The 6,068-nt window shown below is 40.0% G+C and overlaps 1 non-coding gene across 1 annotated transcript; it reads left to right on the top strand.

Moving 5' to 3' along the window:
• Trnam-cau (transfer RNA methionine (anticodon CAU)) lies at positions 1-72 on the top strand. The gene has a single exon. It is a non-coding gene; the product is annotated as a tRNA-Met (tRNA).
• The last annotated feature ends 5,996 nt before the right edge of the window (positions 73-6,068 follow it).

Below are 6,068 nucleotides of genomic sequence, written 5' to 3'. Positions count from 1 at the left end.
AGCAGAGTGGCGCAGTGGAAGCGCGCTGGGCCCATAACCCAGAGGGCCGTGGATCGAAACCACGCTCTGCTAATTAATTTTATTAAATGTCTCCGTTTCGTGCGATGTCAGAAATTTAAATAACTCGGTATTAATTCTTACTTCATTATAACCAATTTAGGAGAAAATATTGTAATACACTCTCTCTATTCCCGTCTTCGATTTTTCAATTTTCAAGACGCTTGATTGTCAATCGCTTCGCAAGCAGAGTGGCGCAGTGGAAGCGTGCTGGGCCCATAACCCAGAGGTCCGTGGATCGAAACCACGCTCTGCTAATTAATTTTATTAAAGGTCTCCGTTTCGTGCGATGTCAGAAATTTAAATAACTCGGTATTAATTCTTCCTTCATTATATCCATTTTAGGAAAAAATATTGTAATACACTCTCTCTATTCCCGTCTTCGATTTTTCAATTTTCAAGACGCTTGATTGTCAATCGCTTTGCGAGCAGAGTAGCACAGTGGAAGCGTGCTGGGCCCATAACCCAGAGGTGAGTGGATCGAAACCACGCTCTGCTAATTAATTTTATTAAATGTCTCCGTTTCGTGCGATGTCAGAAATTTAAATAACTCGGTATTAATTCTTCCTTCATTATATCCATTTTAGGAAAAAATATTGTAATACACTCTCTCTATTCCCGTCTTCGATTTTTCAATTTTCAAGACGCTTGATTGTCAATCGCTTTGCGAGCAGAGTAGCGCAGTGGAAGCGTGCTGGGCCCATAACCCAGAGGTGAGTGGATCGAAACCGCGCTCTGCTAATTAATTTTATTAAATGTCTCCGTTTCGTGCGATGTAGAAAATTTAAATAACTCGGTATTAATTCTTACTTCATTATAACCAATTTAGGAGAAAATATTGTAATACACTCTCTCTATTCCCGTCTTCGATTTTTCAATTTTCAAGACGCTTGATTGTCAATCGCTTTGCGAGCAGAGTAGCGCAGTGGAAGCGTGCTGGGCCCATAACCCAGAGGTGAGTGGATCGAAACCACGCTCTGCTAATTAATTTTATTAAATGTCTCCGTTTCGTGCGATGTCAGAAATTTAAATAACTCGGTATTAATTCTTACTTCATTATAACCAATTTAGGAGAAAATATTGTAATACACTCTCTCTATTCCCGTCTTCGATTTTTCAATTTTCAAGACGCTTGATTGTCAATCGCTTCGCAAGCAGAGTGGCGCAGTGGAAGCGTGCTGGGCCCATAACCCAGAGGTCCGTGGATCGAAACCACGCTCTGCTAATTAATTTTATTAAAGGTCTCCGTTTCGTGCGATGTCAGAAATTTAAATAACTCGGTATTAATTCTTCCTTCATTATATCCATTTTAGGAAAAAATATTGTAATACACTCTCTCTATTCCCGTCTTCGATTTTTCAATTTTCAAGACGCTTGATTGTCAATCGCTTTGCGAGCAGAGTAGCGCAGTGGAAGCGTGCTGGGCCCATAACCCAGAGGTGAGTGGATCGAAACCACGCTCTGCTAATTATTTTTTTTTAATGTCTCCGTTTCGTGCGATGTCAGAAATTTAAATAACTCGGTATTAATTCTTACTTCAATATAACCAATTTAGGAGAAAATATTGTAATACACTCTCTCTATTCCCGTCTTCGATTTTTCAATTTTCAAGACGCTTGATTGTCAATCGCTTCGCGAGCAGAGTGGCGCAGTGGAAGCGTGCTGGGCCCATAACCCAGAGGTCCGTGGATCGAAACCACGATCTGCTAATTAATTTTATTAAATGTCTCCGTTTCGTGCGATGTCAGAAATTTAAATAACTCGGTATTAATTCTTACTTCATTGTAACCAATTTAGGAGAAAATATTGTAATACACTCTCTCTATTCCCGTCTTCGATTTTTCAATTTTCAAGACGCTTGAGTGTCAATCGCTTCGCGAGCAGAGTGGCGCAGTGGAAGCGTGCTGGGCCCATAACCCAGAGATCCGTGGATCGAAACCACGCTCTGCTAATTAATTTTATTAAATGTCTCCGTTTCGTGCGATGTCAGAAATTTAAATAACTCGGTATTAATTCTTACTTCATTATAACCAATTTAGGAGAAAATATTGTAATACACTCTCTCTATTCCCGTCTTCGATTTTTCAATTTTCAAGACGCTTGATTTTCAATCGCTTCGCGAGCAGAGTGGCGCAGTGGAAGCGTGCTGGGCCCATAACCCAGAGGTGAGTGGATCGAAACCACGCTCTGCTAATTAATTTTATTAAATGTCTCCGTTTCGTGCGATGTCAGAAATTTAAATAACTCGGTATTAATTCTTACTTCATTGTAACCAATTTAGGAGAAAATATTGTAATACACTCTCTCTATTCCCGTCTTCGATTTTTCAATTTTCAAGACGCTTGATTGTCAATCGCTTCGCGAGCAGAGTGGCGCAGTGGAAGCGTGCTGGGCCCATAACCCAGAGGTCCGTGGATCGAAACCACGCTCTGCTAATTAATTTTATTAAAGGTCTCCGTTTCGTGCGATGTCAGAAATTTAAATAACTCGGTATTAATTCTTCCTTCATTATATCCATTTTAGGAAAAAATATTGTAATTCACTCTCTCTATTCCCGTGTTCGATTTTTCAATTTTCAAGACGCTTGATTGTTAATCGCTTCGCGAGCAGAGTGGCGCAGTGGAAGCGTGCTGGGCCCATAACCCAGAGGTCCGTGGATCGAAACCACGCTCTGCTAATTAATTTTATTAAATGTCTCCGTTTCGTGCGATGTCAGAAATTTAAATAACTCGGTATTAATTCTTACTTCATTATAACCAATTTAGGAGAAAATATTGTAATACACTCTCTCTATTCCCGTCTTCGATTTTTCAATTTTCAAGACGCTTGATTGTCAATCGCTTCGCGAGCAGAGTGGCGCAGTGGAAGCGTGCTGGGCCCATAATCCAGATGTGAGTGGATCGAAACCACGCTCTGCTAATTAATTTTATTAAATATCTCCGTTTCGTGCGATGTACAAAATTTAAATAACTCGGTATTATTTCTTACTTCATTATATCCATTTTAGGAGAAAATATTGTAATACACTCTCTCTATTCCCGTCTTCGATTTTTCAATTTTACAGACGCTTGATTGTCAATCGCTTCGCGAGCAGAGTGGTGCAGTGGAAGCGTGCTGGGCCCATAACCCAGAGGTCCGTGGATCTAAACCACGCTCTGCTAATTAATTTTATTAAATGTCTCCGTTTCGTGCGATGTCAGAAATTTAAATAACTCGGTATTAATTCTTACTTCATTATAACCAATTTAGGAGAAAATATTGTAATACACTCTCTCTATTCCCGTCTTCGATTTTTCAATTTTCAAGACGCTTGATTGTCAATCGCTTCGCGAGCAGAGTGGCGCAGTGGAAGCGTGCTGGGCCCATAACCCAGAGGTCCGTGGATCGAAACCACGATCTGCTAATTAATTTTATTAAATGTCTCCGTTTCGTGCGATGTCAGAAATTTAAATAACTCGGTATTAATTCTTACTTCATTGTAACCAATTTAGGAGAAAATATTGTAATACACTCTCTCTATTCCCGTCTTCGATTTTTCAATTTTCAAGACGCTTGAGTCTCAATCGCTTCGCGAGCAGAGTGGCGCAGTGGAAGCGTGCTGAGCCCATAACCCAGAGATCCGTGGATCGAAACCACGCTCTGCAAATTAATTTTATTAAATGTCTCCGTTTCGTGCGATGTCAGAAATTTAAATAACTCGGTATTAATTCTTACTTCATTATAACCAATTTAGGAGAAAATATTGTAATACACTCTCTCTATTCCCGTCTTCGATTTTTCAATTTTCAAGACGCTTGATTTTCAATCGCTTCGCGAGCAGAGTGGCGCAGTGGAAGCGTGCTGGGCCCATAACCCAGAGGTGAGTGGATCGAAACCACGCTCTGCTAATTAATTTTATTAAATGTCTCCGTTTCGTGCGATGTCAGAAATTTAAATAACTCGGTATTAATTCTTACTTCATTGTAACCAATTTAGGAGAAAATATTGTAATACACTCTCTCTATTCCCGTCTTCGATTTTTCAATTTTCAAGACGCTTGATTGTCAATCGCTTCGCGAGCAGAGTGGCGCAGTGGAAGCGTGCTGGGCCCATAACCCAGAGGTCCGTGGATCGAAACCACGCTCTGCTAATTAATTTTATTAAAGGTCTCCGTTTCGTGCGATGTCAGAAATTTAAATAACTCGGTATTAATTCTTCCTTCATTATATCCATTTTAGGAAAAAATATTGTAATACACTCTCTCTATTCCCGTGTTTGATTTTTCAATTTTCAAGACGCTTGATTGTTAATCGCTTCGCTAGCAGAGTGGCGCAGTGGAAGCGTGCTGGGCCCATAACCCAGAGGTCCGTGGATCGAAACCACGCTCTGCTAATTAATTTTATTAAATGTCTCCGTTTCGTGCGATGTCAGAAATTTAAATAACTCGGTATTAATTCTTACTTCATTATAACCAATTTAGGAGAAAATATTGTAATACACTCTCTCTATTCCCGTCTTCGATTTTTCAATTTTCAAGACGCTTGATTGTCAATCGCTTCGCGAGCAGAGTGGCGCAGTGGAAGCGTGCTGGGCCCATAATCCAGATGTGAGTGGATCGAAACCACGCTCTGCTAATTAATTTTATTAAATATCTCCGTTTCGTGCGATGTACAAAATTTAAATAACTCGGTATTATTTCTTACTTCATTATATCCATTTTAGGAGAAAGTATTGTAATACACTCTCTCTATTCCCGTCTTCGATTTTTCAATTTTACAGACGCTTGATTGTCAATCGCTTCGCGAGCAGAGTGGTGCAGTGGAAGCGTGCTGGGCCCATAACCCAGAGGTCCGTGGATCTAAACCACGCTCTGCTAATTAATTTTATTAAATGTCTCCGTTTCGTGCGATGTCAGAAATTTAAATAACTCGGTATTAATTCTTACTTCATTATAACCAATTTAGGAGAAAATATTGTAATACACTCTCTCTATTCCCGTCTTCGATTTTTCAATTTTCAAGACGCTTGATTGTCAATCGCTTCGCGAGCAGAGTGGCGCAGTGGAAGCGTGCTGGGCCCATAACCCAGAGGTGAGTGGATCGAAACCACGATCTGCTAATTAATTTTATTAAATGTCTCCGTTTCGTGCGATGTCAGAAATTTAAATAACTCGGTATTAATTCTAACTTCATTGTAACCAATTTAGGAGAAAATATTGTAATACACTCTCTCTATTCCCGTCTTCGATTTTTCAATTTTCAAGACGCTTGATTGTCAATCGCTTCGCGAGCAGAGTGGCGCAGTGGAAGAGTGCTGGGCCCATAACCCAGAGGTCCGTGGATCGAAACCACGCTCTGCTAATTATTTTTATTAAATGTCTCCGTTTCGTGCGATGTCAGAAATTTAAATAACTCGGTATTAATTCTTACTTCATTATAACCAATTTAGGAGAAAATATTGTAATACACTCTCTCTATTCCCGTCTTCGATTTTTCAAATTTCAAGACGCTTGATTGTCAATCGCTTCGCGAGCAGAGTGGCGCAGTGGAAGCGTGCTGGGCCCATAACCCAGAGGTGAGTGGATGGAAACCACTCTCTGCTAATTAATGTTATTAAATGTCTCCGTTTCGTGCGATGTAGAAAATTTAAATAACTCGGTATTAATTCTTACTTCATTATATCCATTTTAGGAGAAAATATTGTAATACACTCTCTCTATTCCCGTCTTCGATTTTTCAATTTTCAAGACGCTTGATTGTCAATCGCTTCGCGAGCAGAGTGGCGCAATGGAAGCGTGCTGGGCCCATAACCCAGAGGTTCGTGGATCGAAACCACGATCTGCTAATTAATTTTATTAAATGTCTCCGTTTCGTGCGATGTCAGAAATTTAAATAACTCGGTATTAATTCTTCCTTCATTATATCCATTTTAAGAGAAAATATTGTAATACACTCTCTCTATTCCCGTCTTCGATTTTTCAATTTTCAAGACGCTTGATTGTCAATCGCTTCGCGAGCAGAGTGGCGCAGTGG

Source organism: Argiope bruennichi, chromosome 10, assembly GCF_947563725.1.
Source record: "Argiope bruennichi chromosome 10, qqArgBrue1.1, whole genome shotgun sequence".
Taxonomy (NCBI): Eukaryota; Metazoa; Arthropoda; class Arachnida; order Araneae; family Araneidae; genus Argiope; species Argiope bruennichi.
Note: the sequence above shows the minus strand (reverse complement) of the source record. Positions and strands in the feature narration are given on the sequence as shown.